This window comes from Coccinella septempunctata, chromosome X (genome assembly GCF_907165205.1).
Source record: "Coccinella septempunctata chromosome X, icCocSept1.1, whole genome shotgun sequence".
Lineage (NCBI taxonomy): Eukaryota > Metazoa > Arthropoda > Insecta > Coleoptera > Coccinellidae > Coccinella > Coccinella septempunctata.
Window position 1 is genome coordinate 96,501 of NC_058198.1, and position 15,636 is coordinate 112,136.

General features: G+C 34.3%; 1 long non-coding RNA gene across 2 annotated transcripts; it reads left to right on the forward strand.

The window, feature by feature from the left end:
* Positions 1–1,148: 1,148 nt before the first annotated feature.
* Positions 1,149–6,723, forward strand: LOC123322210. 2 transcript variants are annotated; one of them, XR_006539075.1, is made up of 5 exons: positions 1,149–1,607; positions 1,680–1,859; positions 2,519–2,697; positions 6,301–6,495; positions 6,590–6,723. It is a non-coding gene; the product is annotated as an uncharacterized LOC123322210 (long non-coding RNA). The 2 variants fall into 2 exon arrangements; XR_006539074.1 differs by having other exon boundaries at positions 1,149–1,859.
* Positions 6,724–15,636: the final 8,913 nt, after the last annotated feature.

The window sequence follows — 15,636 nt, forward strand, 5'->3', positions numbered from 1 at the left end:
CAAAAGATCTAAGCGATCGGAATCTTTTACACCATTGCAAATATTATAATGCGTTGTTTTTGTTAAAAATCATGAATATAATTATTAAAAAACAACAAAAGCTAACTTCCACTTCTTATTTATCGTGCGTTTATACCTTGGCTACGAAGATTAAAAATATATATATTTTCCTTAGGTGGGAGAACAAAGCTATAATTTTGTCGATCAGTGTAATTAATATGAGCGAGAGGCAGTTTTCTGCGCAATTTCAGCTAATACACTATCTGCACTAGCTGATTTCGAAAGGAGATCCTGGGGGTCAGGATATCAATTTTTCGATTCAAGGAAATCAGTAATGATTCTTAATTGAAGACAGAAGATGAGGAATTTTCAAGTTGGTCATAAATATAACGCCAATTCAACTAATGTAAAGGACCCTCAAAAAATTATAGGCAAGTGATAAAATGATATGGACCATATTTAATACTTAAATGAAAAAGTTGAAGAATTGGAAACAAAAACTTTTCGAAAGTGCATAGAAGGAATCTCAATGAAAGTGAAATTCAAATATTATGCTGGCAGGTGTGTGCGTGAAGATGTTTCAATTAACCATCAGTTGATAAGAAGACAATTAACCATCAGTTGATAAGAAGACAAAACGAGAAGAACAGAAAAACTGTAAAATCAACGGTGACGTTGACAAATGATTGATAAAATCACAGCCGTCTTTGATAAAATATCAGCAGCAAAGATTATAGAGTTAATTCTATAATCTTTGATAGACAGTAGAGAAATACCAAAGAGAAATCTTTGATAATAAATAGAAGTAAAAGGATCCTACTTTCATGGGGTAATGCGTTTTGACAAAAGATGGCGCAACTGAAATGCAATCGAGCATAGAGGGCTATTATTCTTATTCACTTCTCTGTTTCACTCTGCAAAACTGCCACAGAGATAACTGCAAAGAGTGCGAAATCGATGTTAAGGAACCAGAGATATATATCTCTGTACAGAACACATACCATAATTACTTTATGGTTGATGTAGTTCACAGACATTGAACTCTACGGGAAGAAGAGTTCCATATTCTGTGGTTCACAGAGTAGAGACAAAGGACAAAGGTTAATCTTTGATTCTATGGTAATAATAACTCTTTGGTAATATGGAGGGCAAAAATTTGCTGTATTGTAGTTGATTACTCTGTAATCTGTGTAAGGTAGCCTCCATCTGTGGGTAGAATGATGTAAAAAAAAAAATTTAACAAAATAGACGTTTTGAAAATTTGTTGAAGCGAACGTTACTGGATATTGATCTCAGGGAGAAGTCGAGAAGATATGGTCGCCCCAAATATAGTTTCTCTCGTAGAAAAGACATCAAGAAGGTATAAAACTCACATTAACATTCAAATGTTGCTTTGTCAGTCGATGGCTGAAGTTGAGAGAGATACTTAAGCAGACCAGTTTCCTTGGAAAATTAAAAGGGAATTAATTCAGATGAAATTTGTTTAATATAATTCTCGAAGCCAGCAAACACATAAAAATATCAGGGAAACTTTTAAAAACTCACCAATTGGAGAAAACCATCCAAGTTCACTTGGTTGGACATCAATATTAATCCAATGCCTTCTGGTAAATCAATCAGATAGAAGATGATAGAATATCTGGAAAGAATTGATGATTTTGAGTTGTAATCATTTGTAGAATTATAACAGGCGAAATAACCCACCTTTTGAGGAGAGTTGAACTAAAGGAAAACAGAAATCTAGTCCTTCTGCCTTCATGATGATTCATCACATCTGGAAAGAAATGCCGTTATAATATCATATTATCGAATAAAATTAAAAAACGATAACTCACCAATTACTTTCATAGGAAGATCAGGTAACCATCCTTTTACTAATCTCAGGGTTGTACTTTGGAAACTGAAGAGAGGTTTTGGATGACTTAAATGAAAAAGAAGAATAAGACAATCCTGTTCCATAAGGATACGTTACTATGTAAAAAAATATGTATTGATCTCTCAATACTACCCTTTTTCTCAGTAACGCAGAGCCAAAAAAAATTTAGTGAAATAATATTATAAATATTTCAGGTATTACCGTACTTATCATCCTTTTACTCACCTATAATGTCGACAACTCACTTGAACATAACACTGTCACTATTTCACAGTCTTAAATTTATTTCGCGCGGATTTACCGAATTTTGACCTGAGAGTGAGTTCTAGGAAAAAACAATCCACACCAGGGGAAAATTGAAAACGACTCACATTGACGTTTATATCTTGCTTTTTCGCTCTTGGTCCATCGATGGCTAAAGTTGGGAATGACATCCGGGAGATCCCTTAGCAGCCCAGCCCTAAAAGGGACAAGACTGTGCTCTAAGACCCTTCAATCATTCCTTTTCTTCTTTCTTGACATCCCGGATCTAATCACTCACTAACACTAGGTTTCCTGAAAAATCAAAAAGTCATTAGCATGAATAAATAAAAATATTATCTGGATGGAGTGAACCGAATGATAAAATATCAATGTCTACAGAAAAATCCAGAAATGGTGCCAATTCAATAACATCAAAGAGGCCCTTTTGAGATTGAACAATTTGGTGGACGAAAGCGATCCGGATGTGGATATGCCGAATATCGTCCATGCTTTTCAAACTGCAGGAAGGATAAGGATTACCCGCATCTTGAATGGTTCCATTTGACTAGGTTGGAAAGGTGAGAATTCTATTTTTTATGTATAAGTATTCAACGGTTTTTAACACCCTGGTTTGAAAATTGAATGAAGTGAAGAGTATTTTTTACGTTTTAGAATATATAACCCGATAATTATCTACCAGAAAAGTGCTCGAGACATAATTTATCAATAATGGGTATAAAGTGGAAGAAAATAACCAGATATAAAAAGTATATAGATGGTCGAATTAGAACTCACCTTGTAGGAAAACCTCATCGTTTAGCTATCCGTTACCATCTAAGGAGTTGAAAACTTTCTTATAGATGGGTTTTTCGAAGTACACATTGAGGGGAATGACCAATTTTCTAAATTTCTCCTCTCTGAAAGAAATAATTTAACAGTTAAAACAAATCAAGGTGAAAAAACGAGAAATTGTCCTTGGGATATTTTGCCATCACCAACAACGAAAGTTTCCAGATGTAATTTTTTGAAAATAACGATGTAGAAATGGAAATAAATTGTTTTAAACTCACATTATGATGAATATTCATCAAAAATCGTTGAAAATTGTCGAAAAACGCTGCTGAATTGAATAAAATGCAAATGTCCGACCAAAGCCAGCGAATGTTTTTGAATCTCGTATCAGAATATGGCGGATGCACAGGCGCATTACCGACTCCCGTCAAAGGTAACTTTGGTTTGAAAAAATCAGAGCTAACCTTGTAAGAATCTTTGTCCTGCTTTCCGTTACCATTGAAGTAGTTGAAAACTTTGTTTGAGATGATTTTTTCAAGGCACAAAAATGACTGTTTTTCTCAATCTATCCTTCCTGAAAGAAATGATCAATCGATAAATTCGAATCAAGCTGAAAATTTAAGGAGATATACATAGGATATTTTTGCAACCAACCAGGTTATAATTTTCGAAAAATATGGATGTAATAATGAGAATAAACCGTTTTGGACTTACATTGATTTTTTCAAGGCACAAAAATGACTGTTTTTCTCAATCTATCCTTCCTGAAAGAAATGATCAATCGATAAATTCGAATCAAGCTGAAAATTCAAGGAGTTATACATAGGATATTTTTGCAACCAACTATAAAAGTTTCAGGTTATAATTTTCGAAAAATATCGATGTAATAATGAGAATAAACCGTTTTGCACTTACATTATGTTGAATATTCATCAGAAATCGTGGAAAATCATCTAAAAACGCTGATAAATTGAATAAAATGCAAATGTCCGACCAAAGCTAAATATTTTGCGGCAAATGTTTTTGAATCTCGTATCAGAATACGGCAGAAGCGCAGGCGCATTATTGACACCCGTCAAAGGTAACTTTGGTTTATAATTTTAAGAATTGGAAAACTAGAAATCACGAATAATTGTAGAATTACATGAGGAGAAAAGACATGAATATCTGGTGTGGTCAAAATCGAGTGCAATGAAAAAATTCCGAGAAGAACGGAACTATTGATGAAATTACTTTAGGAAAATAAGGACAAAAGTGATTTTCGCATTTCGAAGGAATGAATTATGAAATAACGAAAGAATACTTCAATTCAACATCAAATTCGCATTCTATATTCTGAATTAATCTGTTGTTTACACTCTTTTGAAAGCATGAAATGAATTAACGCATCTATTGATTAACATTCGACCAGAATAGTGTTCGGAATTATTTGTTTGGAAGAGAAAATGAAATTGGAACTTGGGATAATTTGTATGACACACACACATACAAAAACACGTATAAAAACATTCCGAAAGAATACAGTACACAGAAATTAGAACTAACCTTGTAAGAAACTTTGTTGTTGTCCTATCCGTTACCATTGAAGGAGTTAGAAATTTTCTTTGAGATGGTTAATTCTAGACACAAATTGGGTGGAATGACTGCTTTTCTCAATCTCTTCTTCCTGAAACTAATAATCAATGGATAAATCTAAATCAAGCTGAGAATTCACCAACTGTGAATATTTCAGGTTATGATTTTTGAAAAATAACCGTGTAGAAATGAAAATCCATTTTTTTAGCCTACATTATGTTGAATATTTATCAGAAGTCGTGGAAAATCTTTCAAAAAACGCTGATAAATTCAATAAAATGAAAAAATTCCGAGAAGAACGGAACTATTGACGAAATTACTTTAGGAAAATAGGGACAAAAGTGATTTTCGCATTTCGAAGGAATGAATTATGAAATAACGAAAGAATACTTCAATTCAACATCAAATTCGCATTCTATATTCTGAATTAATCTGTTGTTTACACTCTTTTGAAAGCATGAAATGAATTAACGCATCTATTGATTAGCATTCGACCAGAATAGTGTTCGGAATTATTTGTTTGGGAGAGAAAATGAAATTGGAACTTGGGATAATTTGTATGATACACACACACAAAATATGTATAAAAACATTCCGAAAGAATACAGTACACAGAAATTAGAACTAACCTTGTAGGAAAATTTGTTGTTATGCTATCCGTTACCATCAAAGGAGTTGAAAATATTCTTTGAGATGGCTAATTCAAGGCACGAATTGGGTGAAATGACCAAGACCAGTTTCCTTGGAAAATTAAAAGGGAATTAATTCAGATGAAATTTGTTTAATATAATTCTCGAAGCCAGCAAACACATAAAAATATCAGGGAAACTTTTAAAAACTCACCAATTGGAGAAAACCATCCAAGTTCACTTGGTTGGACATCAATATTAATCCAATGCCTTCTGGTAAATCAATCAGATAGAAGATGATAGAATATCTGGAAAGAATTGATGATTTTGAGTTGTAATCATTTGTAGAATTATAACAGGCGAAATAACCCACCTTTTGAGGAGAGTTGAACTAAAGGAAAACAGAAATCTAGTCCTTCTGCCTTCATGATGATTCATCACATCTGGAAAGAAATGCCGTTATAATATCATATTATCGAATAAAATTAAAAAACGATAACTCACCAATTACTTTCATAGGAAGATCAGGTAACCATCCTTTTACTAATCTCAGGGTTGTACTTTGGAAACTGAAGAGAGGTTTTGGATGACTTAAATGAAAAAGAAGAATAAGACAATCCTGTTCCATAAGGATACGTTACTATGTAAAAAAATATGTATTGATCTCTCAATACTACCCTTTTTCTCAGTAACGCAGAGCCAAAAAAAATTTAGTGAAATAATATTATAAATATTTCAGGTATTACCGTACTTATCATCCTTTTACTCACCTATAATGTCGACAACTCACTTGAACATAACACTGTCACTATTTCAGTCTTAAATTTATTTCGCGCGGATTTACCGAATTTTGACCTGAGAGTGAGTTCTAGGAAAAAACAATCCACACCAGGGGAAAATTGAAAACGACTCACATTGACGTTTATATCTTGCTTTTTCGCTCTTGGTCCATCGATGGCTAAAGTTGGGAATGACATCCGGGAGATCCCTTAGCAGCCCAGCCCTAAAAGGGACAAGACTGTGCTCTAAGACCCTTCAATCATTCCTTTTCTTCTTTCTTGACATCCCGGATCTAATCACTCACTAACACTAGGTTTCCTGAAAAATCAAAAAGTCATTAGCATGAATAAATAAAAATATTATCTGGATGGAGTGAACCGAATGATAAAATATCAATGTCTACAGAAAAATCCAGAAATGGTGCCAATTCAATAACTTCAAAGCGACAATCAAAGAGGCCCTTTTGAGATTGAACAATTTGGTGGACGAAAGCGATCCGGATGTGGATATGCCGAATATCGTCCATGCTTTTCAAACTGCGGGAAGGATAAGGAAGGATTACCCGCATCTTGAATGGTTCCATTTGACTAGGTTGGAAAGGTGAGAATTCTATTTTTTATGTATAAGTATTCAACGGTTTTTAACACCCTGGTTTGAAAATTGAATGAAGTGAAGAGTATTTTTTACGTTTTAGAATATATAACCCGATAATTATCTACCAGAAAAGTGCTCGAGACATAATTTATCAATAATGGGTATAAAGTGGAAGAAAATAACCAGATATAAAAAGTATATAGATGGTCGAATTAGAACTTACCTTGTAGGAAAACCTCATCGTTTAGCTATCCGTTACCATCTAAGGAGTTGAAAACTTTCTTATAGATGGTTTTTTCGAAGTACACATTGAGGGGAATGACCAATTTTCTATATTTCTCCTCTCTGAAAGAAATAATTTAACAGTTAAAACAAATCAAGGTGAAAAAACGAGAAATTGTCCTCGGGATGTTTTGCAATCACCAACAACGAAAGTTTCCAGATGTAATTTTTTGAAAATAACGATATAGAAATGGAATTAAATTGTTTTAAACTCACATTATGATGAATATTCATCAAAAATCGTTGAAAATTGTCGAAAAACGCTGCTGAATTGAATAAAATGCAAATGTCCGACCAAAGCCAGCGAATGTTTTTGAATCTCGTATCAGAATATGGCGGATGCACAGGCGCATTACCGACTCCCGTCAAAGGTAACTTTGGTTTGAAAAAAATCACAGCTAACCTTGTAAGAATCTTTGTCCTGCTTTCCGTTACCATTGAAGTAGTTGAAAACTTTGTTCGAGATGATTTTTTCAAGGCACAAAAATGACTGTTTTTCTCAATCTATCCTTCCTGAAAGAAATGATCAATCGATAAATTCGAATCAAGCTGAAAATTTAAGGAGATATACATAGGATATTTTTGCAACCAACTATAAAAGTTTCAGGTTATAATTTTCGAAAAATATGGATGTAATAATGAGAATAAACCGTTTTGGACTTACATTGATTTTTTCAAGGCACAAAAATGACTGTTTTTCTCAATCTATCCTTCCTGAAAGAAATGATCAATCGATAAATTCGAATCAAGCTGAAAATTCAAGGAGATATACATAGGATATTTTTGCAACCAACTATAAAAGTTTCAGGTTATAATTTTCGAAAAATATCGATGTAATAATGAAAATAAACCGTTTTGCACTTACATTATGTTGAATATTCATCAGAAATCGTGGAAAATCATCTTAAAACGCTGATAAATTGAATAAAATGCAAATGTCCGACCAAAGCTAAATATTTTGCGGCAAATGTTTTTGAATCTCGTATCAGAATACGGCAGACGCGCAGGCGCATTACCGACACCCGTCAAAGGTAACTTTGGTTTATAATTTTAAGAATTGGAAAACTACAGATCACGAATAATTGTAGAATTACATGAGGAGAAAAGACATGAATATCTGGTGTGGGCAAAATCGAGTGCAATGAAAAAATTCCGAGAAGAACGGAACTATTGACGAAATTACTTTAGGAAAATAGGGACAAAAGTGATTTTCGCATTTCGAAGGAATGAATTATGAAATAACGAAAGAATACTTCAATCCAACATCAAATTCGCATTCTATATTCTGAATTAATCTGTTGTTTACACTCTTTTGAAAGCATGAAATGAATTAACGCATCTATTGATTAGCATTCGACCAGAATAGTGTTCGGAATTATTTGTTTGGGACAGAAAATGAAATGGGAACTTGGGATAATTTGTATGACACACACACACAAAATACCTACGTATAAAAACATTCCGAAAGAATACAGTACACAGAAATTAGAACTAACCTTGTAGGAAACTTTGTTTTTATGCTATCCGTTACCATCAAAGGAGTTGAAAATATTCTTTGAGGTGGCTACTTCAAGGCACAAATTGGGTGAAATGACCAAGACCAGTTTCCTTGGAAAATTAAAAGGGAATCAATTCAGATGAAATTTGTTTAATATAATTCAACATCTCGAAGCCAGCAAACACATAAAAATATCAGAGAAACTTTTAAAAACTCACCAATTGGAGAAAACCATCCAAGTTCTCTTGGTTGGACATCAATATTAATCCAATGCCTTCTGGTAGATCAATCAGATAGAAGATGATAGAATATCTGGAAAGAATTGATGATTTTGAGTTGTAATCATTTGTAGAATTATAACAGGCGAAATAACCCACCTTTTGAGGAGAGTTGAACTAAAGGAAAACAGAAATCTAGTCCTTCTGCCTTCATGATGATTCATCACATCTGGAAAGAAATGCTGTTATAATATCATATTATCGAATAAAATTAGAAAACGATAACTCACCAATTACTTTCATAGGAAGATCAGATAACCATCTTTTTACTAATCTCAGGGTTGTACTTTGGAAACTGAAGAGAGGTTTTGGATGACTTAAATGAAAAAGAAGAATAAGACAATCCTGTTCCATAAGGATACGTTACTATCTATAAAAATATGTATTGATCTCTCAATACTACCCATTTTGTCAGTAACGCAGAGCCAAAAAAAATTTTGTGAAATAATATTATAAATATTTCAGGTATTACCGTACTTATCATCCTTTTACTCACCTATAATGTCGACAACTCACTTGAATATTACACTGTCACTATTTCACAGTCTTAAATTTATTTCGTGATAATTTACCGAATTTTGACCTGAGAGCGAGTTCTAGGAAAAAACAATCCACACCAGGGGAAAATTGAATATGACTCACATTGACGTTTATATCTTGCTTTTTCGCTCTTGGTCCATCGATGGCTAAAGTTGGGAATGACATCCGGGAGATCCCTTAGCAGCCCAGCCCTAGAAGGGACAAGACTGTGCTCTAAGACCCTTCAGTCATTCCTTTTCTTCTTTCTCGAGTCAATTGACAGAAAATTTTGATCACGAACACCAGATTTGCTGAAAATGCATAGGAAATTGAGACAGATTAAAGATGAGAAATATAATTGAAAATTAATATAATAACTGAAAAATTCACCTACTCACAGTTGGATGAAAATCCATTTCTAAGTTGGCTCAGATGAAAATCAGGAGCAATACAATTACTTGTAGATTTTTCAGATCATAGAGAATAGAATATATCTAGAAAGAAATATTATCTGAGTATTCAGAATTTTATGAACGCATAAACAAATTATACTTTTTGAGGAAAGCTCTTCTCGAAGATCAACTATCTACAACACGGGAAAATTCATTGCCTTCTGCCTTGCCTTGATGATTCATCAAATGTCTGGAAAGAAATGACATTATTTAATCCATATATGATAGTATCGAAGTCAATAATGATGAACTCACCAAATAACTTCTTTCACAGGAAGATCAGGTAGCCATCTTATTCTGAACTCAGGGTTGTACTCGTACATTGGGAAGGAATGAGAGAGTTTGGATGACTTAACTGAAAAAGAAACATTAGACGATCCTTTTCCACGAGGAATACGTTACTGCGTAAAAAAAATACGTATTGGTCTCTCAATACTACCCATTTTGACAGTAACGTAGACCAAAATGCATTTGGTGAAGTAATATTACAAATATTCCACATATTCTTAATCACCTATATCATCGACAACTCACCTGAATAATACACTGTCACTATTTCACACTCTTTAATTTATTTCGTGCGCGGAATTTACCTAATTTTAACCAGAGAATGAGTTCTAGGAAAAAAATAATCCACACCAGGGGAAAATTGAAAACGACTCACATTGACGTTTATATCTTGCTTTTTCGCTCTTGGTCCATCGATGGCTAAAGTTGGGAATGACATCCGGGAGATCCCTTAGCAGCCCAGCCCTAAAAGGGACAAGACTGTGCTCTAAGACCCTTCAATCATTCCTTTTCTTCTTTCTTGACATCCCGGATCTAATCACTCACTAACACTAGGTTTCCTGAAAAATCAAAAAGTCATTAGCATGAATAAATAAAAATATTATCTGGATGGAGTGAACCGAATGATAAAATATCAATGTCTACAGAAAAATTCAGAAATGGTGCCAATTCAATAACTTCAAGGCGACGATCAAAGAGGCCCTTTTGAGATTGAACAATTTGGTGGACGAAAGCGATCCGGATGTGGATATGCCGAATATCGTCCATGCTTTTCAAACTGCAGGAAGGATAAGGATTACCCGCATCTTGAATGGTTCCATTTGACTAGGTTGGAAAGGTGAGAATTCTATTTTTTAAGTGTAAGTATTTAACGGTTTTTAACACTCTGGTTTGAAAATTGAGTGAAGTGAAGAGTATTTTTTACATTTTAAAATATATAACCCGATAATTATCTACCAGAAAAGTGCTCAAGACATAATTTATCAATAATGGGTATAAAGTGGAAGAAAATAACCAGATATAAAAAGTATATAGATGGTCGAATTAGAACTTACCTTGTAGGAAAACCTCATCGTTTAGCTATCCGTTACCATCTAAGGAGTTGAAAACTTTCTTATAGATGGTTTTTTCGAAGTACACATTGAGGGGAATGACCAATTTTCTAAATTTCTCCTCTCTGAAAGAAATAATTTAACAGTTAAAACAAATCAAGGTGAAAAAACGAGAAATTTTCCTCGGGATGTTTTGCAATCACCAACAACGAAAGTTTCCAGATAATTTTTTGAAAATAACGATGTAGAAATGGAAATAAATTGTTTTAAACTCACATTATGATGAATATTCATCAAAAATCGTGGAAAATTGTCGAAAAACGCTGCTGAATTGAATAAAATGCAAATGTCCGACCAAAGCCAGCGAATGTTTTTGAATCTCGTATCAGAATATGGCGGATGCACAGGCGCATTACCGACTCCCGTCAAAGGTAACTTTGGTTTATAATTTAAAAAATTGAAAATGAGAGAGGACGAAAAATCATAGCTTTTCTTAGGGAGAACAGACATGAATATCTGGTGTGGTCAGAATCGAGTGCAATGAAAGAATTCCAAGAAGAACGGAACAATTTACGAAATTACTTTAGGAAAATAGGGACAAAAGTGCTTTTCGCATTTTGAAGGAATGAATTATGAAATAATGAAAGAATACTTCAATTCAACATCAAATTCGCATTCTATATTCTGAATTAATCTGTTGTTTACACTCTTTTGAAAGCATGAAATGAATTAACGCATCTATTGATTAGCATTCGACCAGAATAGTGTTCGGAATTATTTGTTTGGGACAGAAAATGAAATGGGAACTTGGGATAATTTGTATGACACACACACACACACACACACACACACATACAAAAACACGTATAAAAACATTCCGAAAGAATACAGTACACAGAAATTAGAACTAACCTTGTAAGAAACTTTGTTGTTGTGCTATCCGTTACCATCGAAGGAGTTGAAAATTTTCTTTGACATGGTTAATTCTAGGCACAAATTGGATGGAATGACTGCTTTGCTCAATCTCTTCTCCCTAAAAGAAATAATCAATGGATAAATCTAAATCAAGCTGAGAATTCACCAACTGTGAATATTTCAGGTTATAATTTTTGAATAATAACCATGTAGAAATGAAAATCCATTTTTTTAGCTTACATTATGTTGAATATTTATCAGAAGTGGTGGAAAATCTTCTAAAAACTCTGATAAATTTAATAAAATGTAAATGTCCGACCAAAGCTGAATATTTTGAGGCGAATGTTTTTGAATCTCGTATCAGAATACGGCAGACGCGCAGGCGCATTACCGACTCCCGTCAAAGGTAACTTTGGTTTATAATTTAAAAAATTTAAAATGAGAGAGGACGAAAAATCATAGCTTTTCTTAAGGTGAACAGACATGAATATCTGGTGTGGTCAAAATCGAGTGCAATGAAAGGAATTTTCAGAGGAGCCTCTTCGAAAGTAACTTACACCTTAGAAAATCGAAAACTTGACGAGATAAAAAATGTTTGGAAGATCTAACAATTGAGGAAGTTTGTTTTGAGAAATAAAATGGGTTTGTAATATGAAGATTTCGAAGAAACCCCAAGAAAATTATGAAAGAATTTTGGGTTCAAGATTAAACTCACTTTTAGAACAATAATCCATTGTTCTTTTCGTCTCCTACTATAAAAATCCTATGGGACTTTGGCCAATCCAACCATCTCGTGAAACTTCATTATTTTCCACTCCTTTTTTCTATTTCCTGAAAGTAATAAAAAACTGTTAGAATCGCTTCGAATCTACCTTCAAGTAATCGAGTCAAATAAATGATGAAAACTTCATATTGTGATCTCTCAGAAGGCATTTCTCGAGACAATCACCTTTGAAACACTTTTTTTCACTTCGATCGTTTTTATTCCGATAAAAGCTAGAACTTGCCGGCAACAAACGAAAAACTAGACTGCGCTTCGTTTCAAAACGATTCCTTTGAATCACGTAATGGAAAGAGGTGGAAACGCAAGCGCGTCATCGTTCTTTGTCATAGACGATTTCGTTTCGAAAACTACAACGAAAATTTATGTTTAGGAGGTAACATTAGATGCGTTCATCCTTACGAACTGAGAGGCGCTGGATTTTTTCGTCAGATGAGGAAAAGTCTCACAGAATAAAGAGTTTGTTCAATAGAACGCCTATATTCATGTGGATATCATTAACGAACGATTCTTAGCAATCTGACCCAGTCAGATCATTCAAAAACGAACGCTTCTTTCGGTCATCTCTGAACAAAAAAACAAGTTTGAATTTTTCACAATAGTCTGGGATAGTCAAGTTTTACGTCATTATATTTGAGGCTAGCTTATCCACCGGTTTTCATTTTTTATTTGAAATGTAGGGATTCTATTGAAATTTACACTTTCATTCGAAAACTGAGAAATAGTGATGATTTAACTGCCAGTTGCGTTCTGAAGGCTCAAAAAAAATTTCGATTTTTTATACATATGCAGCGCATCCACCATTTTTTTTTAAACAAATTGGTAATATTGAAAAATGGTGACTCTTCATCCTTCATTTTTAGGTATATTTCAAAGATCCTCAGTGTGCTGTGGTTGGAAATACTTTTTTAGTAGGTTGCAATTGGAACGAGAATATTATCTATAGATATATTCCTCTTTTGTGGATAACAAGGATCGGAAATACCACGAATACAAGTGAGATTCCACAGATTTCTTCGAGGAAAGTAAAATCAAATGAGATATTCATTCATTCCTTGATTGTCTCATCAGGGATATTTCTGAATTTTACGTTACAAGCTGACCTTATCCTTGGGCCACGACGAGGAGATGTACAGATTGTTAGTCCACAACAAGTCCACACTTCCCGAAGAATTCCTGTATTACGTATCAAAGTTCCGTGGCACTGAAGCAGATACCATAAGATCCTGATCAAAGAAGAGGAAGAAGCTACCAGAAAATAGGTAGAAATGAGAAAATGGATCCTGAGTTTTTAGTGAGAGAATTGGTCAGTACACAAGAGTACTGATAATAATGAATTATTTTTTTTTTAGTGAATACTATATGTAGGTCGCGAGTGCTGAGGTTCCGGATACAGAGAAATTGTGGCCTCATTACGAATCTCTGATCGACAAATATATTTCGGGGGTTCTAGAATGGCGATTAGCTGATTTTAGTTCAATGAGATCGTCTCAAGAGTGATTTTTCATTCTCCATAGGTGAAGGGTATTTTCACAATACGTGAATATGAAATATTATACCTACCTCGACCAGAAGGAGGTCGAGGACTCTGCAACTTAGAGCACGCCGCGGGCCTGAAAGAAAAAGAATTATTATTTTGAGAAATAATGGTGGATAGCCTATCGCCAGACCTCTACACCACCTGTAATTAACATATTACAACCTGCAGCAGAGGACCCTTATGAAACACTGAGAGCAAAATGGAGATCAAAACCCCTACATGGCAAGTTTCTCACTCATTTACACCAGACTGAGGTACATGTAATAGCATCAATCAGAAGGCACGCTCCTGGCAATCCAGGACCAGCTGGTACCAACAAGTGTCAATAAGAAACTTACAATGAATCAAACTGCATTCGTAATCAATTCGCGGGCCGAAGTGCACTTCGGCACGAAATTTACTTTTCACGATAAACTCCCGACAAAATAGTCAAAAGAATTAAAAATGTAACTAATCAAAACATCATCATTAGTATCATTCATAGACGGCACGAAAGTAGTGATAGTTTGGACCATTTAAGAAATTTTGAACACTTCGAATTCCGTGCTAGACTTGAATTTCATTACGAATGGTAACAGGGAACGCCATCTGCTCAGCTTCCATGCCGAAGTGCACTTCCGCCCGCGAATTGATTACAAATGCAGCTTCAGGTCGACACCATAAAATGTAGACTCTGCAACAACGCCGAAGAGTCGGTCAACACCGAATATTTGTCCCGACACAACAACATGGGGAAAGTTGTGATCCAGCTGTTGTGCCTGAAAGAACATCTATTGGATCATTTCACACCGCACCACGTTTATGTCCCGAAAACTCTGTCAGAAAACGAGTACATCAAGACACGCTGAGACCTCACGGTTATAACGGACCAAGCAAAATCGTCCAGATATTGTGGTGTGGAATAAGTTGAAGAAATCGTCTCAAAAGCTCATTCCGAAAAAAATTACAAAGTACGAGGCATTGGCGCGACAAATTAGGAACATTTGTCGCTCACACAAAACTTAAATATATGGCTGGGCAATGAATGGTTCAGTACTTCCGAGTCGATCTGATTAGTTGCATCAGGTCAGTTGAAAAAATTGTTGTATCGTTCGATTTAGGTTGAAAAAAGACTAGAAAATTGAGACAGTTCATTGAAAGTGCTCATGTTCACAAAGTGCTATTATTGTAACTTTATTCCATCCCATTTTTACGACGATTGTTCGAGGCTTCGAACAAGAAGATTGTGATGACCATTGGGAAATTTCTGAATAATGTATACGAATTTTATTGGTGAGATTTTCAACTAATATTCAATTTTTCATACTTGGTCCTTAGTATTTTTCTGTCAGTTGGTATCGAAATGAGCCATTTCATAAAATCGTTCTAGTTACTAAATAACGAGAAAAAATCGGCAATCCCATTTTCCATTCTCACGTAAAAATCGAACGAGCCAATATCCTAAACGAAACCATATGATTAAGTCGGTCATCACTAGATAAAATTGAGAAACATGAATCTTAGAAAATTGTATGTCAAAAGAATCTATTTAAAAGAATGTTT